Source organism: Mytilus edulis, chromosome 11 (assembly GCF_963676685.1).
Source record: "Mytilus edulis chromosome 11, xbMytEdul2.2, whole genome shotgun sequence".
Classification (NCBI taxonomy): domain Eukaryota; kingdom Metazoa; phylum Mollusca; class Bivalvia; order Mytilida; family Mytilidae; genus Mytilus; species Mytilus edulis.
The window spans coordinates 76,477,218-76,500,457 of NC_092354.1; the positions used below are offsets into that span (position 1 = coordinate 76,477,218).

Genomic DNA, 23,240 nt, shown 5'->3' on the forward strand with positions numbered 1-23,240 from the left:
TTATTTAATTTTTCTTAAACAGTGACTTATAATTACATTTTTATTCATATTATTTAAATTATTAACGTATAAGTAAGTCCACAATCTTAACATCAATCCCGATTTTATGGAAAATGTTAACTATATCATTATTTGAAAAATCTCTAACAAACAACTTTATATAATGTGCATCATGTTTGAAAAAGAAATACATGCTCTTATGCTGCCGTTGCCAACTTTCAATAATTTAAAGTTGGTCGAGGTCTAAATTATTTTTTTAAAAGAAAACGTTTTCATTGATTAAATTTTTTAAATCAGGATTGTTTTACCAGGCAAATAATTAAGAAAATTCATGTTATGTAGGAATTTACACATTTTGCACATAAATCAGGCCGTTATTTTTCTCGTTTGAATTGTTTTACATTTGTCATTCCGGGGCTATTCATAGCTGACTATAAGGTAAGGGTTTTGCTCATTGTTGTTTGCATATAGAAATTATTAATTGGTCTTATACGGCCGCATCTTCTACTTTATTGTGAAAATGAGAACCGTGATTCTGTATTGTTTTGTTTTTGCTTTCGGAAACATATTTTGCAATCTATCCTTTCATCTTATTTTTTTTCACAAACTCAAGCTTCAAAAAAGGGTCGGCAATCAATACTTTTTTTTTAAATTTGAAATTATAGAATTTGGCAAAGTATGAAAAACTTTTACACAGAACAATACCTACATCACAGATAACCAGCAGGTCGAAATCCGATTTTGAATAATACAACTTTTTTTTTACTAGATGTGATTTTTTTAAGAAACTGCTATATGTGCATGTTTACATAGTTCAGTGTTTTCTCAAGCGAACAACTATGGACCGTCAAGAATGCATTTTATGCATTTTTTATACTATACAATATTTTTGGTTCCGCGCTTCCATTTTCAACCTATAACTGAGTATCGGTTTACACAAAATCTTCTTTGACATTCATCTGAATTTTTTTTTTTTCGGTTTCAATCTTTTTGGTTTCGTTTTTACATTGTTTTAAAAGTATAATCAAAGTACTGAAGTGCTGAACCTCGGATGACAGCAAGTTCTTGTGGATGGTCACAAGCACTTGTCTCAGAAAAAAATCACATTTCTATACCGGAAAACTGAGGTGTATGTACAGAGATATATTTTTTCTGAGACAAATTCGTACGTGGATGATGAATAAATGACAAGGAATTCAACTGCACTGCTTTAATATCTATTATATTGTGGTGATACAAATACGTATACTCTGGTTTGTTGTTTTATGTTATATTTATAATTGTATATAGCAGTTACATGTACGTATAATTTTCATCCAATTGTATATCATTCTATTCTACGATTCTAATAAAAGTGCAGTACAAGTGCATGGTGGACACTCTTCTATAACAATTCGATTTTTCCAATAGATTGGATTTGAGTAGACATTCATATTTTCCCAAAAAAACTTTCTTGTGTCAGATATTCTTCCGCATGCGTTAACACAATTTTTCTGTACGTGTGCATTTTTGAATGCATATAAATATTTGTAACGACATAATATTTTCGTATTATAAATTTCTGTTCTTATGAGTATTCATTGAAGAAGTGAATTTATAACAAGCGATAAGAAATGTTATTTTGCACTCGATAATATCCGCGTATTTATACGATCGGTTACCAGTCAAACTCGAAAGTCAAATCTCTATGGCAACAATACATCGGAATGCCCACACGGTCATCGCGATGTAAAAATTAAAATTCAAGCTATGTTTTGTGGCGTTTTGCGAAGATAAAAAAAAAAGATCTACTTTACACCGCAAATTGATTGCTTGATTTTTTTTCTAGAATGAGTTGGGAGTATCTGTAAATTAATACCTTGGAGCTAGCTGCTACATGTTTGTGTGCCATCCATCATATATGTCGGACAACTACTCTCTCACTCTCTCTCTCTTTCGTTCTTTCTCAAATTATGATAAAAGAAAAATTTCAATTTCAATATACCAGTTTCATCACATGCCTATGTACCAGGCAATTCTGTTGGAGATTCGAGAAAATAATCTTCATTCTGCCACACTACTTCTAAATGTAATAACCTTATTTTTCAAATACATATTGCTAGGTAGATGACTAAGAATTGTTCTACTCACAGTAGATAAAAAATGATCGTTATCTATACTGAAATGTTTATGACATACAAGTATTTCTCTGATAAAACGTTTTGTTAAATGAATCGATGCGACAAAAAAAAAGATTGCACGTTTTACTGAAATGTTCACGACTAATGTGTACTTTTTCTCATAATTTTTTTGTGAGAATTTTTATTCATGTGTTTAACTTCGAATCTTTTAATAGCAACGCTAGGAATAACAGATACTATCTGGCTTAGGAGGATAATTTAGAAGATCTCACTTTTGATCGCATTTTCTTTTTCGATGTATCTTGCTTTTATAAAGTGGGAGTGTGGTTATTAGTAAGTTATCTATTTGTTATACCTCCGGGGCCTTGTCTTTATGAAATATCCGAGTTAAATATTTCGACATCTTATATGCATGAATTAATGCAGATCTGTATTTTAATGCATATTAAACGAGAACTTTATTTTATATAGATCAGATCATATCATGAAATTATGTTATGCCAAATATGCAAGAAAATTCGTATACAGTTTAACGTTATTATAGCGCGAACGTCAAATTACGGTTACGGGGACATTTTATTGGACATCTTAGATCGTTTCGGATTTTCTAACTGCAACTCAAACAAAAGTACATATCATATCCTTTTAAAGGAAATTAAATGTATTTTCCATACATATCAGTTAACAGGTGTTAAAAAATTGAGATATAGTAGAATTTCGTTTGATAAAAAGCCTCTGAATTATTCTTTGTGTTATTTTGTCCATTGGGACATTTTATTGGACACGGGAAAAATGACGATGTTTTTAAAATAAGACCGCAGTTACTTAATGATGACTTCAGATAGCTTCTTCGGGACATGTATAATTTTTCTGATATTATTAAAATCCATTTTCGTCCGTTATATCTTATGAAAGTGAAGACAGAAAAAAACATTACGGGTTGAGCAGCTAATTGGGACATTTTTTCTCTTTTTTATTAAAACTCTTTTGACGATCTTCCTTCTCTTAAAGTTAAACACGTCTGTTACTTGATTTTAAGTTAAATGTATACAAAACAAATGCAAAATTTTTAACCATTCTACTTACTAATGAATCCGCACTGGGATTTTAAAGACTAACACAAAACAAAATTGTAACAGCGGGACACCCTTGAAATGACGTTATAGGCATCGAAATGAGCAAAGTTTTTCATTAAAAAATAGACAAAGCACAAAATCATCTATGTTATTGATTTCTGTGGTTTATTTCCTTTCGAATGATATGCATAACATGGATATTTATTATATAGGATAAGAGCTTGAATTTGAATAACCCGCCTTCTAACCCATATTTCCAAAATGACACCAATATCGTGTGCAACGTCACTATTATTAACCAAAGTTAACATGAAGTAGATTCAGGCAATTATAATGCATACTACAAAAGACGTGCAGATTTGTAAACGAAATTGTCCTGACGATTTGCTGGTGATTTTAAAAACGGTCCTGATTTTGTGCTCTTATATTGAAGTTAAAAGTGTCAAATATTAAAGATCATTGATGCGGAAAATTTGTGTAATTGAAAAGAAATATACATGACATATATTTGTTGGATATTTCAGATAAGCAAAGTTGATTCTATTTTGTTTTGATTTTATTTTTAAATCCAAACACAAGATCTGTAATGTTGAGTTTTTTGGGTATTTTTAAACTATTGTTAACTGTTGTTTTGAAGATATTTGTTCTGTTAACTGTTATTGACTAATAAACTGTTATATGTTTTCTTGAAATTGGCATTGTTGTGACCTGTTATTTTGAAGATTTAAGTTGACTTTAACTACTGTTATAGATGATTAATATTTAAAATTTACTGTAATCTTATTTAAGTAATAAAAACAAAAAAACTCTTGTCTCCTTTTGAGATATGGAAATATGTATAAGATTTATTACTATCCTTTTGCATGACCATCAAAATGCGGTGTACAGTATTCAATACATATAAACACAATGCAGTGGCATGTTTCTAATGGACAACTTTCCATCAGAAACCTACTTAATTAGGTGTTAACAACTGTAGATCACCGTACGATCTTCAACAATGACCCGATAAATCAAAATTTAAAAGGATTTTATAAAGGTGGAGAGCATAATTAAAGAATAAAGTACGTTTATCAATGCGATTGAGAATGGAAATGGAAAATAGCTTAGAAACCACAACCCGACCAAAGAGCAGTAAACATCGAACAGCCACCAATGGGTCTTCAACACAGCGAGAACATCCCGCACCCAGTGGCGGGCTTCAGATGATCCCTAAAATGTGTACTAGTACAATGATAATGGACGTCACACTAAACTTCATAACAAATAAATGAACTAACAAAAGCAAGAGGTTCCTACGTTGGGTCAGGCGCAAAAGTGCGTCGGGTTAAACATGTTTTGTGAGATTCCAACCCTCCCTCTATAACTATAGACAATGTAGAATAAACAAACATACACCAATACGTAACTCAGTTTAAAAGAAGTCCGAGTCTGTGTCAGAATAGTTAACTTAATAAAATAAGCAAACTAACAATGATGCATAACATTAACTAGGGAAAAAAAACAGGAGTGACAAGATCGATTGAATACAATTATCAGGCAAATTTATTTGAGTCTGTAACGTTGGTTTGAATTATGACAATGTTTTACCTAAAATCACCAGTACCGTATCAAGACCCACCAACACAATGAAAGGACCCACCAGCACAGAATCTGGACACGTCTAAACTGACAAAATGCACAATTTGAATATACTGCACAGTTTTTCACAAATTAATTTTGTCGTGTGGATTTGGGTATATATAGCGTACTCCAGGAGCATTTTTGTTTTATTTTTTCAGTTCTAGACTTTCTAAAAGTAAGCAGTTTTGTATTACGCCAGCAGAAACTGTTTAGAGAGTCTCGTTTTAGTTGTTTGACTCTGAACAAACACGAAACCTAATTAAATAATCTCAACAGTTTTTATGCGAGAAAACGTCAACAATCATAATTTTCGTCTTTATTTACATATTTGCAATTATTATCAGCACCAGTCAGGACCGAATCACCAGCACATCATGTTTTATCGTATGACAACCTTACCAATCGTGTACTTATTTATCTGTTTTTTATGTGAATGTTATTACTTAAACAGAAAAACACAAATACATAAATGCCTGCATTCTGTTGTGACAGATGAATGACAATAACTAAATAAAATCAAACAACTGAGCTGTTATAATAAGCAAATACGTATCTACTTATAACGTGGAATATGTCAGCAAATTTAAGTCCGTTTTTTGTACATAAATCTGTTTAATTTATTTAAAAGGAATTAATCAACATTTTATTTCAAATTAAATATTTAAAATTTCATCAAACATATCTTAGAAAATCTATGATATTTGTCACAAAATAACAAAACATACTGTTCATATTTTTCATACTAATATATGTAAGTATTCAACATTATTTATGTACATATGATATCAATTAACAACAATTGTTCTGGGTTTTTTTTAGTCAAGGTCATTGATGTTTTGTAAAAGCAAAGCAGATAGCAACTGTTGGTGAAATTATTCTATGTCAATAATATATTTTGACCTGTTATCCTGCTATGATTAATATTCGATGCATCTTTCCTAACATTGGATTGATACCAAATATGATGCACTGTTAATGTAGATTCCGAAGGTATAATCAGCAAACTAATGGGTGCGTCTATATTCTGTGAAAACTATTACCTAGATTGATACCAACAATCATGTACTGTTAGTTGGTTTGATTATATATACTATATACTATAAAATTGTATTGATTGGGATTTTTTGTTCACTTTTTCGTATGGTATTCTAAATTGCGTAATCATGTTCGTCTTGCAAACAAATATTTATTTCACATAAGTGAACTTTCATTTTCATTTTTTAAAATCATGAAATATAAAATGACTTCTTTCAAAAATACAAATGAGATAGTGACTGTCGTCGTGTGTTCGACAGTGAAACAAACTACGTTTTTGTATATATACTATGGTCACCAACTTTCTATCTTGTGGAGACATCTGTATAGTATATTGCATGCTTAGATATCTACATTGCTCTGTCCCGTTGGTTTGACAAACTTAGATTCTTTTTTTGTATAATGTATTTGTATCTTGTGTATACTTTGTTCAATTAACAGCTCAACATGCCATTGGGACAAATGTGTCAATCTTAATACGAAATGTTGCATTAAGGATGTACACCTCTGAGGAGCCAAACATTTCTAAAATTAAACTTTTGTTCTAAACCTGATTTTTGGATTGATATGACTGTAAAAAAAATAATTGGAGAAGAAAACATCATACAATGGTTCGCTTTTATTTCTGCTACGGCCCTCTACCTAATTTTGATGACGTCTGTACATTTTCATACTTCTAAACAATCATGAATGCATGTATTATATCGTGAATGATTTAATATAACACGAGATGCGTATCCCATTATCTGTTATCTGTCTTTTGTATTTCAAGAACATTCATCAATCTGTGTCTGTGTATATATCTGTGTAAGTTTGTCCTTTTTTACTAGTTATAACGATTTGAACGTAGGTAAACTTGCTTTTTACTGCGTTTATATTGATTAAACAAAACAAGTCTGTTTTCACTTGTTAGGCATTTACAAATCAACAAGATAAAGTCATTAGAAAGTAATATGTTTGATATCATGAGACAGCTGGATTATATGTCAGTCGATATATCATAGTAAACGAGAACTTGTTGTTTGTTTTATCTTCTTCCTATTATTTAACACTTATTATGAAGAATGCACTAAAATGTATATGTTAAATTCGTGTTTGACTTTATTTGCATTAATGCTGAAGATTATCGTTAGTTAGTTGGTTGTTGTCTCGTGAACATTTATCCGAATGTTATTAATTTTAATGTAATACATGCTCCTTTAACGTTCGTTCCCACCTTCAATCAAAAGTGTAAGAACGCTCTATTATTGCTGACATATCTCTCAAAACCCCTGTTATTCTTATCAATCTTTAACAATATAATTCCATCTAATGTTGTGTTTGGTTGTGAGTACCTGTATACTTTAACCAGATTGCAATTAACGCAGTATATCAATCTTAGTAAATGTCCTAAATTGACAACATCTAGTTCAATCGGATACAATATGTATCTATACCTTCAGATATACTTCTTTCATTGCAAGATACTTGACGTTTAATCCACTTTGTATTTCATTCGTAATAATCTTTAACAAGTAAATCAAAAATATGCCCTATAAATACAATTGATAAGCTGTGTCAAATGTGTGACATCTACGACTGATGTCCATTTTGTCATCATAATCTATACAATTACTTAAACTGATTTTTTTAACATAATATTCATAAATCAATATAATTCTAATTTGTGTTTTTTTAAAGAAATCATCCAACTTATATAATCTTATCTTTTCAGACACATATCCAACAATGAAATATCTACAATAGAACCATTCACTTTTGTGGATCTTCCAAGTTTTCGTCATTTGTGAGTGACTGATTTTTTTTATAAATATACATTTACCTTAACCAGTGTAAAATATTGTAGATGATACTAGTGATTGTCGGTAGCTTTTATAGATGTTAGAAAGTCGATTCAAACTAAATTATCTATACCATTCATGTATGTGACAAACATAGAAGACCATACTTACTGAATTTACGTTAATGTAATTTTGTAATAGATGATAGATGTTTTATTTTCTTTATCTTTCAATTTAATTAAGGAATAACAGTACTGTAGTTGAAGAGTTGCCACCGTCAATTGTAGATTTGACGGTCGCAAATGCAGTTTTACTGGCGACGCGTAGCGGAGACAGTAAAACGGAGATTTGCGACCGTCAAATCAAAATTGACGGTGGCAACTCTTCAACTACAGTACTGTTATTCCGATTCTAATGCATTACAAAAAGAAAAAATACGATAAAACATGAAATAATGTCTTTTGACAAATAGAAAAAATCCGCGAAAATTCATGAATGATTTTGGCGCAAAGACGTCACGGGTAAACGTGACGTCAGACAAATGCAAACTTACAAACTGGAGGTTATTACGTTACCTATACGCTTCAAATTCGGATAAAATAACTTTAAAACGGCGAATTCGAGGTAGGTGTTGTTTTATTTTGGATTATATAATAGAAATCAAACATTTGTTGATTCAATCATTTCAAAATGGTTGTCCCTCCATAGTTACGCCTGGTCAACTGTGGATTTGACGGCAACTTTTTGCCAATGAAAAAAATTGTTACATACAAATTGCATTAGAATGCTTGTTATATAGTGTGATCTATATGTAAAATGTATATTAAACTTTATTTTCAATGATGTTGATGATAATGTTTATGTTGGTTAGTTGTTGCCTCGTGAAGATGTATCCGACATCTACATATTAATAGTTGAATCGAGAATGTATGTGTGTGCCGAATATATCCCATTCTCACCCCAACCTCTTGCAATTGACATTGTATTTTACATGTTCGCCTTTGTTACTATTGTTTTCTGTATATTATTGTATCCACAAAAGTTATCGGAATAAACTTATACACTTAAAATCAAATTAATCTGAACTTCTTTTAAGACGGCTGCAAAACAATGCAATATCAACAATCAAAGCATTCACCTTTATGAATCTTCCAAGTCTTCAACATTTGTGAGTATTTTTGTATTTTAGTGGGACTTCAATTAACGTATCATATTAATATTTGTAAAGGTCCTGGCTTAACATCTGATACAATACGTATAAATAACTTGTGACGTCTACAAATCATTTCCATGTTTTCAAAATAATAAAGAATACTTAGATTGATTTGATTTGATTGTAATAGTATAACATCAAACAATATAATTTTAAGCGTCGTTTTTTTTTTTTTTTTTGGTTTACAGGACTGACACATTCAACTAAGTTAACATAACCTTCTCTTTTAAGACAGCTGCAGTACAATGAAATAGCTACAATAGAACCATCCTCTTTTACAAACCTTCCAAGTCTTCAATATTTGTAAGTACCTGTATATTTTAAGAACGCATTATTTTAAGCTAATACATCATAAAATCGTTGGAAAATGCGTAGCCTCCGACAACACATTGACGGAATTAGATACAGGACATCGAACAGCCTTGTATAATGAGCACAAACCATAATATTAGGTGAACTATCAATTTGGTCCTGGTTTAGGCAAAATCTGATACAATTCAATCTTGGAAGCCAAATGTCTGGTCCTTGGAAAAGCAAAAACAAAAGGAAGCAAGTCATTTCTAACCTTGACCTTTTCGAACCTCTACCATTCCGTATCCGAATTTGATATGTGTACCCAATATTTACCATTTCGTACACACCATAATATCCAGCGCGTACCCAATGGACCAAATGCATCTACCAAAATACGAAATTAATCAATCAAATTATGTGTTTTTGCTCACAAAAATACTTCTGTAAGTATGACGTTGATAAATGAAACACACATAATTACATTTTAACATGCATCTTGATGCAATTCAATAGATAGCTAGATAGCCATGCTTTGTAGATCATGCAGTACAGTAAATTCAACAAAATGTTTTCATATAACCAACGTAAATATAAATATTCAGTAAGCACGTTAACATACGATAGAAATCAGTAATACTAAAAGCACAATCAATCGTATACATACTTACTTTACCACTAGTTGCCTTATGTATGCTCTTTTTAAAATAATTTGTAATGATTAAGTTGAATTGTTTATCTTTTTAGATATCTTAATAACAACAAGATACAGTTACTGGAGAGATACACGTTTATCAACATGCCACACTTAAGTCACATGTAAGGCATGATGTCATTTTCCTGTTTGATTTCTTCATCTTTCATTTTGATTTCAATTTATATCACATAACTTGGTTATACATTGACGGAACAAGAATACAATACAATATTTTATTAACGTCCCGCCTTTTACAAAGCAATACAAAACATATTGATTAAAACAAATTACACATATGAAAAAGACATGAAAAGAAAGATGGGTATGTGAAGTATCAATAGTTAACTAAATTCAATTTAATTTATCCTCAACTGCAATAGACTCAAACGTTTTTTGAAGGGTTAAACATGCTACTTGTCTCTTACTGGTATATATGGGTTGCCCTCTTGATTTACTATGTTCAGTTGAAATATATTGTCATTTATTTCATATCTCTTCTTTTACATTTGAATAGTACGAGTTACTGCTACTTTGTTTTGTTAAGATGCAAGATATTCGTGTTTATTTTAAATGCTGCTGCAGGTAAAAAAAAAAGAGAGATATTATCAGACATTAATATTAACAGATAGTGAGTTTAATAAACGCTTTGATGACAGTAAAGTGTCATATTTGTATATTTCAAATGAGTAGGTAAATTTTCTACAGACCTTTTTCAACATAATTGTATGGACAGAAAATGTCCTCTGTATAACGTAATAAGTTATATCTGCGATTGTAGACGATATTAAAAGGTTCGAAATTAGCAAATGAGTACTGAAAACTGTAGTTTACGGTTGAATTGAAACATCGTGTACATCTTTTTGTTTCCCTATTTTATTCCGATGCGTTTGATGAGTTAAAGACACCTTATACTAAGTCAGTAGCATGTTTGACCCAGGACGCATTTGACCTTCCACATTTTAATTTTGATATTTGAACTCATTAAATATTATGTTACAAAACCAAATTGAAAATGTTCAAAATTTTTTTAATTCTTGCTAAAATATGGGAAATGATTGATAATAAGCACTATAAATGTATCATGTTTATAGAAAACGTGAACATTGAAGTTAATTATCAAAATGTGTGCACGCTGCGTTAACGTGCGTTGACTGTATGATCAATGAATCGTAACAGTTTGTTTGAAACATAGATTCGTCTATTTGCGAGATTAAAAAAGATTCATAATTGGTAAACATTGTATCCGTTTCTGGTCATTTTGTTTAACTGCATGTATTTTGCACGTTTGTTTTCTTATTGTAGATATCTTAATTTCAACAAGATACTGTCGATAGAAAGTAATAGAAATGTACAAATCAATATCTATGATAAGTTGGTCTACAATTTGTGTCCAAGGTCGGATTCGGTGATTGAGCGCACAAAAATGTCTCTAGTCAGCAGAAATATTCCGAGCCTCCTCTTTTAGATCGTCACTTCATTCTTATACATGTTATCTGTAGCAATAAGGCAGAGACAGAGACTGTGTAATATTTCCTAAATACTCATTTTCTGGGTTTTTTTCCAGTATAACGTGTTGTTTGTTTTATCTTCTTCCTACTATTTAACACTTATTATGTAGAATGAACTACAATGTATATGTTAAATTCATATTTAACTTTATTTGCATTGATGTTGAAGATCTTCGTTGTGTTAGTTAGTTACTGTCTCGTGAAATTTTTTCCGAATGTAATTATTTTTAATGTAATGCATGCTCCTTTAACGTTTGTTACTACCTTTTATCAAAAATGTGAGAACGCTCTATTGTTGTTGACATATATCTCACAACCCCTGTTATGATTATCAATCTTTTACATGCATAACAACGACAGAAATATATTAATACATTTTCCCGACAGATAACTGAGCTGAGTCTACCATGCATATTTGTATTCATAAACTATTTTTAAATTACTTTGATGAATACTTTTAAAACGTGATATTGACCAAACAAAATAATTCCAAGTTATGTTGTGTTTGTTCAAGGGACTGACACATTTATATTAAACCTTCGCATGCATTCATTGATGTTTATTTCACTTTGTCTTTCATTCGTAATAATCTTTAACAAGTAAATCAAATACGATATCCCAGGCATAGATTACCTTAGCCGTTTTTTGCACTACTTTTTGGAATTTTGGATCCTCAATGCTCTTCAGCTTTGTACTTGTTTGGCTTTATGAATATTTTGATATGAGCGTCACTAATGAGTCTGATGTAGACGAAACGCGCGTCTGGCGTACTAAATTATTATCCTGATAATATGTATTACGTCTACAACTGATATCAATTTTTTCATAATAATTTATACATTTACTTAAATTGGGTTTTTTTTGTGTACCTAAATATTCATAAAACAATATAATTCTAAATTTTGATCTGTTTGTTTAAAGTACTCATTCAACTTATATATTCTTTTCTTTTCAGAGAGCTATATCAAAATGAATTATCTACAATAGAGCCATTCACTTTTGTGGATCTTCCAAGCCTTCGTACTTTGTGAGTAAAATACCTTAACAATGGTAAACTGTTTATCCGATTATTATAATTGTATTTGACTGGTGTGTGTATTTTGTTTTAGCAATGCACCTTTGTTTTCTCTTTTTAGATATCTGTATAACAACAAGATACGGTCATTAAAAAGTTATACGTTTATTAACATGACCAAATTGTATCAGCTGTAAGTCGTGTTATGTTTTATTTTTAAAAACAGACAATATCTATAATTAGTTGATCTAAATTTTGAGTCACTAAGTCTAAACACCCAAATTTTCGGGATTAATTGGAGTATAACTTGTTTTTTGTTTAATTTATTTATCTTTCAATGTAATGCTTGTTATATGGTGTGATCTATATATAAAATGCATATTAAACTTTATATTCAATGATGCTGATGATAATGTTTATGTTGGTTGGTTGTTGCCTCGTGAACATTTATCTGACATCTAAATATTAATAGTTAAATCGAAGTTGATTGCAATAATGTATATCTGTGCTGAATATATCCAATTCTTACTCCAACCCCTTGAAATCGACATTGTATAGGGTCGATGCCACTGCTAATGGAGATTTATTTCCCCGAGGGTATTACAAGCCTAGTAGTCAGCATTGTTTGTGCTGACAGGAATTGTCATTGATATGGTTATATCTATAAATTTACTGTTTACAATTTATTTTTTTTTTCTTAAATACTAAGGCTGTTCTACCTCAGACATAGATTACCATAGCTGTATTTTGAAAAACTTTTAGGAATTTTGATCCTCAATGCTCTTCCGCTTCGTATTTTATTTTGCCTTTTTAATTGTTTTAAATTCGAGCGTCACTGTTTGGTTGGTTGTAACTATTCCACGTGATGTCAACAACAGTTCATATTCCCTTCTGACTATCATATTCCCCTCTGACGCCGGGATTGCCTTGAACAACGTTACCCACAGTGAATGTTTTAAATTTTGTGATCGCCCTCGTGAAATATGAATATTCTTGGGTGAACAAATCTTCATATCTCCCTCATGCATGGGAAATAAATGTATAATACTCAATGAGGTGCGAAAAAGGTCAATGTACGAAATGGTCAGAGTACGAAATGGTGTTTGCCATGGTAACCCATGGGGGTACGAAATGGTTAGGGTACGAAATGACTATGATTCCAACAAAGTACGAAATTAATCAATTAAATTATGTGCTTTGATAAATTAAACACACATAATAACATTCTAAAATAATAATGATGCAACTACAATAGACTAAAACTTTTTTGGAAAGGGTTAAACATGCTACTTGTTTCTTACTGGTATATATGTGTTGTCCTCTTGATTTATTATGTTCAGCTGAAATTTATTGTCATTTATTTCATATCCCTTCTTTTACATTTGTTTTGAACATATACATATTCAACATGTACACCAATCACACACATATTATTAAAACAAAAAGGTTCAATTAAAACATTTACCTTATGAAAGGTTACCAATGACAGCAAAATAAATTCGTATCTACAAAAATGTTATCTTCTTTAAACCCTTTTCATTCTAATCTAGAATTTTTTCTTTAAAAAAGGATGCAAAACTTAATAATCGTTCAACACACAATAATTAGTTCTTTTACGTTTTCCATATCAACAAAACATTTATTCTAATTAAGTTGCAGCAGTGTTTTTATTTCAAATGTTAGATGGAATATATATTATAAATATTACAGATATTTACATGGAAACAATATCAGCCATATCGAAGAAAACGCTTTTGGCAACTTAACATCTTTGACTTGGTTGTAAGTTTATAATTACTTTACGCATATAGAAAACATATAAACAGTGCAACTATGTATACAGTTAGACATCTGCAGTCGTATGTACATGATTTGATATTAAGTTTTAAAACTATCATTGTCAGATGATCAAGTATGTGTTGTAATTATGGATTGTTACTTTTGTTATCTTGTTTGTTTATTTAATACTGTTGGTTTTTCCAAACCATCATCGTGTTCTCTCATTAATGTATGATTATCATGTATTGACAATTAGTTTTCGATCAATAAGCTACCAGTTGGATCTGTTATGACAGGTACAACCTCCGTTTGGAACTGTGAATGTTCAATTTAATTGACGAGTTCTATAACAGTTCTTTCCGAGAAATTTAAAAATAAATATAGGGTAAAAACGTAGGAGTACATTAGAGGAAAGAATAGTTAGTAATGACATATGTGAGGCAAACTCTCTAATCATGATTTAAAACACGAAGAGTAAGATCGAATAACCCTGTAAATATAAGTTAAAAAAAGGAAACATAATCTACTAGAAAAATAGTGTTCGATGTATATGTTTGAGTTCGGTAATTCTGCATATATGAAATACATGTTTAGTAAATTATTTGCAAGTGTTGAAGCTGCAATAATTGTAAATGTTGATATCTGTAATGATCGTTAGTAAATGTTTTTAACAACATTGTTTGGGTATTGATTGTCAATGACGCTCCCTGAACTAGATGGTTAGCCTCATATCTTTATTAATTTCGCAGTATTGCCATAGATGAATGAATTTATGACAAAGATGAAGATTTCAGCTTCTTAAATTACCATCAATATGCAGTAAAATATCCTCTGATCCTACGTTTGACGACTGCATATGGTAATCGCTACAAATAAAATCATCATAGATTCCAGAATATGTGTGCATACTCAAGCATACTTACGAATACCACTTGTAAGGTAGTATCGGTGTCCTCCGCCATTTAGGATTGTAAACATACAGAACACATTAGGTCGAGATTTTTAACATGATTAACAAATTTTAAAGCAAATGTGCACCTTACTGATAATACTTTTCCTTTAAGTGAGCACATTAAGTTATTTTTTTCCATTTCGAAAGTAAAGCATTTTGCTTGATACAATGTATTTTGTGTACGTAAATTAGAAATACTACTATTTAGAAAAATTCTACAGGATATTTTCTTTAATATTTTACTACAGGATAATACACTCGTGACGAACTGTTTCTTTAAAATTGTCTATGCGTATCATAAGAACTGTATTCACATATGTTTTTGTCATTTATATTTTTCTATCTATTCACACTATTGTGATGTTTCTTGTATAACCAATGTGATTTTACACATAGCTGTAAATATTCTTATATTTTGATATTCGACGATTTTAAAATTTTGTGAAGGTCTTTCTTTTTGAAATGAACATCATTAACGGATTCCTGGGTCAATGACTATAATCAAATTAATGGTACCAATGTGCTTGCACAAGATGCGCATTTCGACAATACATGTCTCTTCAGTGATGCTCGTGGCCAAAATGTTTGAAGTCCAAAGCTTATATAAAAGATGATTAGCTATAATCCAAAAGGTAAAAAATATATAGCCAAATCCGTGAAAGGAATCAGAGCTTTGCATGAGGGAGATACATTCCTTAATTTATAATAATTTCTATCATTTTGTAACAGCAAATTTTAATAACACAAAAAAAAAGTATTTTCATGCCAGTACCGAAGTACTGGCTACTGGGCTGCTGATACCCTCGGGGACTGATAGTCCACCAGCAGATGCATCGACCCAGTGGTATCAATTAAATTAACGGTACCAATTTGCTTGCACAAGATGCGCATTTCTACAATGCATGTCTCTTCAGTGATGCTCGTGGCCAAAATATTTGAAATCCAAAAGCTTATATAAAAGATGAAGAGCTATAATCCAAAAGGTCAAAATATATAACCAAATCCGTGAAAGGAATCAGAGCTTTGCATGAGGAAGATACATTCCTTAATTTATAATAACTTCTTTCATTTTGTAACAGCAAATTTTAATAACACACAAAATCCGTATTTTCATGCCAGTACCGAAGTAAGGTTTCTTTGTACTTAAACTGTATGGATTTGACAGTTTATTTGTATTTTAAGGGACCTCTCAGGAAATCAACTTAATTGTGACTGCAGTATTTTTCCATTCTGGTCATGGTTGATTGAACGATCATCCATAGGAACAAATGCTAAATGTAGCAACGGAACATCAGTTACATCGCTTCAGTCAGCTGCGCTTGAAGCATGTCATCGTAAGTAGTACCAGCATTGACATTTCAAAATATAATGCTACAAAAAGTACGAAAGATACCAGAGGGACAATCAAACTCATAAATTGAAAATAAACTGACAACAACATGGCTAACAATGAAAAAGACAAATAGACAAACAATAGTACACATTAAACAACATAGAAAACTAAAGAAAAAACAACCCGAACCCGATCAAAAACTAGGGATGATCACACGTGCTCCGAAAATGTTCCTCATGTTATAACAAATCCGGTAAATAGTCTTATTCGGTAGGTCACGTTAATTAACGGGAAGGGGATTGTAGTTATGACGTAAGGAACATATCTGATATCATTTAGGAAACATTCAATTCATGAATTGATGAATTCTATTTCAAACAGCAGAATTTCTAATAACTAAGATAGTTTGTTCTTATGACAAAAACGTCATTTAGTAATGTGAATCAACACAAACAAATTTGAATACAAAAGGTACAACACATTATCTCCTGTAGATCAACGAAAATATATTTGAATGGACAATTACCCTAGAATAATACAGTACATTTGCAAACGTTTTGCAAACACAAATACAACACATATGTTTGGTATTATTATTGCTGATGAATCGAGTAACGAAACATAAACATGTATGAGTTCTTCTTGTTTTAAAAAAAAAAGTGTTTTACAAAAATACTGAACTTCGAAGAAAAATTCTGCACGGAGAATTTCTAATTTTATGGCAAATGTCAAAAGTTTTAGCACGTTAATAGAAAGAATAACAACTATAATTTTCCTTTGTTGGTACAGTGATTTTCTTATCTAGAAAATGATGGATAAAACCAGATTTTTATAGAATGTACTGAACGATGAAAGACAATAATGCTATTCATCTCTTGTTAATCCCTCGAAAGCATAAATGTCCTTGAAAACAACGCTATATTGCTAGGTACGCCAAGTGCTCCATAAAACTGCTTTCTACAAAATGAGCATACATTATATCAGAAATCATAACCGAGCTTCAGAAATATTTGGAAATATTCTATCCTTAGAATGATGTGAATAAATAAGATGTATCAATTTTCAAGTAAATACGATATTCTCGATCTTGCTTTGCTTATCCTGATATATGTGTAGGTTATGAATATTGGCTTTGAAAGATATGTTCCCTATTGAAAGTCGAAAATTGTCAAGTTAAATAAAAAAGAAATCAAGAGCAGAAACGTTAATAAACATATATGCTACTATTGTCTCTTTCTACGTATCAATGACGTCGATCAATTATGCGTCAATCTGTCTTTGTCTTATGAGTTTGAAGGACAATTCGTATATCTGATTTCATTTTAAAAAGACATTTGCATTTCTCTGTATATTTTCATTAAAACCACGACATGAACGTGAACATTCACATATGCTTTAAAATAAAACTGCATCAGTAATCAATATTTGCTTTACACATCAGCAAAATATGTCAAGCATTGTATTTCAATAATAATATTAAAACTGGTAAATGCTATAGGTCTGTTAATGTTATTTTATTTGAAAAGGTTTGATATTACAATAATGTCTTTTACAATTCATGGTAGTATTCTTTTGTTTCAGCTGATAACTGTCTACAATGCTTCAATGGTGGGAAATGTGTGGCAATGGGCTATACACTTATATGTGAATGTATAGGACAATGGACTGGGAAGTTATGTCAAGGTGCATATTTAGTTATTTTAAAGGCGACATAACAGTAATGAAACAACTAAATTTACATATGTTAAGTATAAAAATGGGCACTTGAGATGAAGTTATTTAATATAGGAGGTTTGTCGTTCATTTTTGCAAACATTGATAGTTATACTTATACAACTACGTATTCAAAAACTACATTGTTAACTGGTCCTGTCCAGTTCAAATGAAAAAAGCTAGCTTTAAATGTATTTCCATTGCAATAGTAGAAATATGTTTTTTCAGTCCGTTTTTGGAAAATAGTATAATTTCATCTTTAAAAAAAAATAATGAGGAAGAATTGCTTTAAACATTCAATCCGTATCGACGCTTTTCCGGTCAAATCTACATTATAAACGTTCAAATCCTTAAAATAACTTAGTTAAGGTAAACTTAATTTGGTTAAGCCCTTCATGAAATGTTAAATTCAAATAAGTTACCAAACAAGTAACACTCGACAATCTTACAACATTTTAACTTTTAATGTCAAAATACGTTCCGATACCTTAACAAAAAGCAGAACGTCGTTTTAATGTGTGTTTATTGATTTAATTCCACACTCAGAAAGTCAGTGTACCTCGTACGACTGTGGTTTTGGTGATTGTTATATAGAGCCTGTGAACGGTACAGCTCAGTGTTTGTGTGACGACAGATATGTTAACTTTTGTCCAGGTAAGTTGTGTAATTTTTATTACAAAGTAATGTAGACATTGTTTTAAAATCGAAAACCAAGTGTTTTAATTTCTTGTTAGTGCATAAAAACTTTTTTCATCTGAAATTCATTTAAGACCACTAATTTAACACTTAAATAAAACAAACATTTGTTTGAATTTGCTATAATACATCAATCATATTTATGTTATATATTAGTTCAATTTTAGAAAATATTATGTCATATAACATCAATATCATCAAATAGGATGTTCATATCTACAGTAATGACGATACACAATAATTTGAAGTGTTCATAGTCATACTTGAACTGTTTCATTGGTTAATTATGAATGTTGTCAGTACAAGATATTTTGATGATTACCTGTATTCATATTTATACACATTGCATGCTTAAACCTATATCCTAAATTCTAATTTGTATGTTTAGTTTATTTATCAATCAATATTCTCAATATTTAAATGCATACTAACAGTACTAGCTGTTCATGTGAGAATACAAGGTTGCTTGCTTGTAGGAATGATTGGTTTAATAATCTTTGGTTATTATTAGAAATGTGATCAAAATTTAAAAAAAATGTTTTATGTATTGTCACTTAAAAATATTGTTGTTAAAGAAATTTAAGATCATAACTTTTATAGACATCAAACAACGATTTAATGATTAAAAAATACTTTTTACTTTTTGTCACAGGACTATTGTCATTATTTTACGAAAAAGAAATTATCCCTTAAATAAAGAATAATAGATTTTCAATTCATTACATATTGTATTACATATATTTGTATTCTACCTCTTTTGATGAATTATTTAATTAGAATTGTTATCTTAGCTGTAAAAAAAAATCCTTAAACATTCTTATACATGATACTTTTGAAACATTGTTCATAAAATGTATTGTAAGCAATATTTCATTGTTTGTATAATAAAATATTTTTCTTTTTTAATCAAGCTTATTTTAAAGCAACGGACAAACTTTTTAAACCTTATTTATTCATATGGTTTTTTTTTCTATATTTATTCAATTTATGAATCGCAGACATTTCAAATTTATTAAGGTAAAGTTTCATTCTGATGCTAATAAACATGATAAAGAAAGTTATCAGAATAATTAATTCAATGTATTATATTATCATTGTATGTACGTATGACCTAAAAATATAGTCTAGATACAACATCAGCATACGATGGACATAATGCGACGTGAACCTCTAAAATATAAGGACAAGAGAAGGACAAGAGAAGGTAATGGTCTGAGCGTTATAAAAGCATATGGTTTGTAAAAACGGGCTGTTTTCTACCTTTATTTGTAAAGGCTCAGTTAATCCCTCAGAAAGTGTACATAACCTTTCCAACTAGATGCATCTACAATATAATTTATAGGGGATATGAATTTTTTCTTTACCATGAACTCACTACATATTTCGGCTTTATTTTCATCGACAATATATACAATGTTTGCCGAAACAAGATAAAAGTTCAAATTACACTGGAACATTGTCACATCAAGTCAAAATAACACCTCGATAATTCCAAATCGTTAAATACAGCGTCTCAAACAACATAAGGACTTAAGTCATAACATACATGTACTTACAGGTTTCAAGGTGTTTCAATATTACGTATTTTACACATTAAAGTGTGTTAAGAACTGATTTTGAGGTATGTGTTCAAAGGGGAGAAACCGCAGATAGTTTATATTCTTATAAGAATAATTTGAGATATTGCAACCTATCAAAAACCTTTGCACAATACGTTTTAAACGTTTGTTATAAATCATATCATTACCAAAGTACTAACAATTGAGCTGTAATTCTATCGGGGACAGCGAATGTATCTCGATTTTCTCGATTAACCTTATCAAGGAACGCTCAGAGCCGACAACTTGAATGGGACGGGTGTTAAAAAAACGAAACAGTTAATGAACTGTATGACCAAAAGTAACCAAGTTCGTTAATAATATGCGTTTACATTTATTAATAAAAACAACCATTGCATAAAGGAGAACAAGACAACCGTTTATGATGTTGCTCTGTATACCCATGCTTTACTGTACCCCCGTAACTTCTCTTAATCATTATTCATAACTGATGTAAATGTCCTTTGGTTTTGTGAGTCTTTATTTACTCCTTGGTTTTGATTGTTAATGTCTTCTCTTTGTGACACAATCTATTGACATCTTATGCAACAGTACATTTTGAGATACTTCTGCACTGTTATAAGAATTACTGCCATTTTTCAGGTTTGTCAAGCGAAAGTGAGATTGAACAAAGAAATTGAAAAATTTCGCACATTATCACTAAGTCTCAACAGATAACTTGTTGATTTTAAATAGAATACCGTTACGTTCATAGTGGTGCTTTTATAACTCTGAACTAATGAAAACAACAGCACAAGACATATTGCAATATAAAGTATTCCTTTATTCGCCATGTTTTGTTTTCACGATTTTGGAATGGTAAATTAACTTGCTATAACGTATATTTATCTTTTTCTACCATTTTCTTTTGTCAGTACTAGTCCCCATAAAAGAAGCAAGAACAGAATGTAGGCATGTTTGAATGGTTGAGGAACATACCCTATCAACATCGTATAAAGTACAAGAACAATGAAGAACAAACAAAACAATTAACATATGGAAATTGTTTTTAAATATTTCACTTGTGACTTTAATTATGTTTCCTGGACATGTAGGGATGTGTGTAATTGATATTAAATGTTTTTGAAAAAAATTAATATGGGTTTTTAATATTATATTTTTTTTGTGTTTTTATAGGATCATAGAATGCATTTATATATTTATATATAGATATATTTTTGTTTGCTGTAGATTCATTTCTGTTCGTGGAAATCTATTTTTGTGGATTGAGGAAAACTTGATTTCTTGGTTTGGACAATCTCTGTATGCAACATGTGCAAAGCTTATAACACATTTGTAATTCGTTAAACACTTACATTTATGGTTCACCTATACCCTAGAAATCCACGACAACTGAGAAAAAATGAATCCACAGTATTGAGTAATACACAATCACGAGTTTTGTCTTCTATAAAAAGAGATCTCATTCGATACCTCCATAGAACCTTCCTTTAAGATCGGTATACGTATTTCTGTAAATTAAGAACATAATTTTTCTATGATTATAGTTCATCGTGAAAATGATTGATATTTTCGTTTACCATTCTCAGTTGCATTTTGTATACACTATGGCAATGTATGTATTGTTCCTTGACATATCCCGTTTTGTTCATTTTGATTGTCACGCATGAATACGCCGATAATGCACTTACTTCCAATGTCCTGTATGTGAGCGTTTCCGGTGTAGATTAATAAAATGAAGTGCATAATATTAAATGTTTATGTTTGTCTCTGTGTAATAAGATGTGTGAATCGAAATGTTACTATAGTTTCATTATTTGATTTAAGAAACACAATTGTGTCTTCTAACTAGGAAGTTTTCAAATTATGTTTTGAATAGTCAAGTTTAATTTCAACTCCTTTAATGTTATTTTCATTTCTCAATTTATATGACATGATTTTTACTGCGATCCCGGAAGATCATTGGAAAAATAATCCCTTTGTTTAGACTATAAGGTGCACAAATCAATCCATTATTGACTACTGAGCTATTTATATCAGAATATAACGTCTTGATTTAGTGAATGAATGAACTATTAGAGCCGAAATGTTCGAGAGTTTGGTATGAAAGACCATTTTAAAGTATAAATGCCTTTAGAAACACAATTGCACCTTTAAAATTAAATGTGTGGGTGTAATCTTTGATATCTTGTTTTTGTATGAGATTAAAAACCAATATATTGTAATTTTATAGACCCTGTTTGGTCTATATTTATGATTAGATTTAGTACATTGTTATACTTTGACCTAATGTGTATGAAAATATTTACATAGTATATATAAATATTCTGAATTTAGTAAGGATATGGCCTATGATTTGAAAGATATAGTGGAACATTATTGTCGTATATAAGGTTAAGAATACTTGGTCTTTGGGAAAATCATAGCTTTTGCCTGTGTTAGCTTGTACTAAAAATGTTTACAAGGATAGGGCCTAATGATTGCCAAAACTTTTTTATACAAACGTGTTGTGATATCATTTCTTCCTTAGCTTTAATTGGGTTTTTAAAATTATTTACTGCTAGTGATAATTCTTCTATTGTAACATATTTGTCGCACGTCTGACATTCATGTTCTGATGAATTATTATTTACTTCGGTGCTGTAAATATATTCCAATGATAGGACAATATTTTCGTTTTCTTTTGAATAGTCTTTTGTAAGATTTCATTTCAATTTGAAGTATTTCAATTGATCTGTAATAATCTTTCTTTGGTGATCTGTTAATTTGTTGGGTTTGTTTTTTTTTTAGTTTTTTTTTTTTTTGGGGGGGGGGGGGGGGGGGGGGGGGGGGTGATTGTTGTTTTTTTT

General features: G+C 30.4%; 1 protein-coding gene and 1 long non-coding RNA gene across 2 annotated transcripts in view; both read left to right on the plus strand.

Annotated features, from left to right (window-relative positions):
• The window catches only part of LOC139496309 (leucine-rich repeat-containing protein 15-like), a 332,962-nt gene that overhangs the window by 130,195 nt on the left and 179,527 nt on the right, over positions 1-23,240 (plus strand). The gene's annotated exons all lie outside the window — the stretch shown is intronic.
• LOC139496310 (uncharacterized) lies at positions 13,643-20,036 on the plus strand. The gene is made up of 4 exons (XR_011657599.1): positions 13,643-14,141; positions 16,273-16,424; positions 18,005-18,106; positions 18,683-20,036. It is a non-coding gene; the product is annotated as an uncharacterized lncRNA (long non-coding RNA).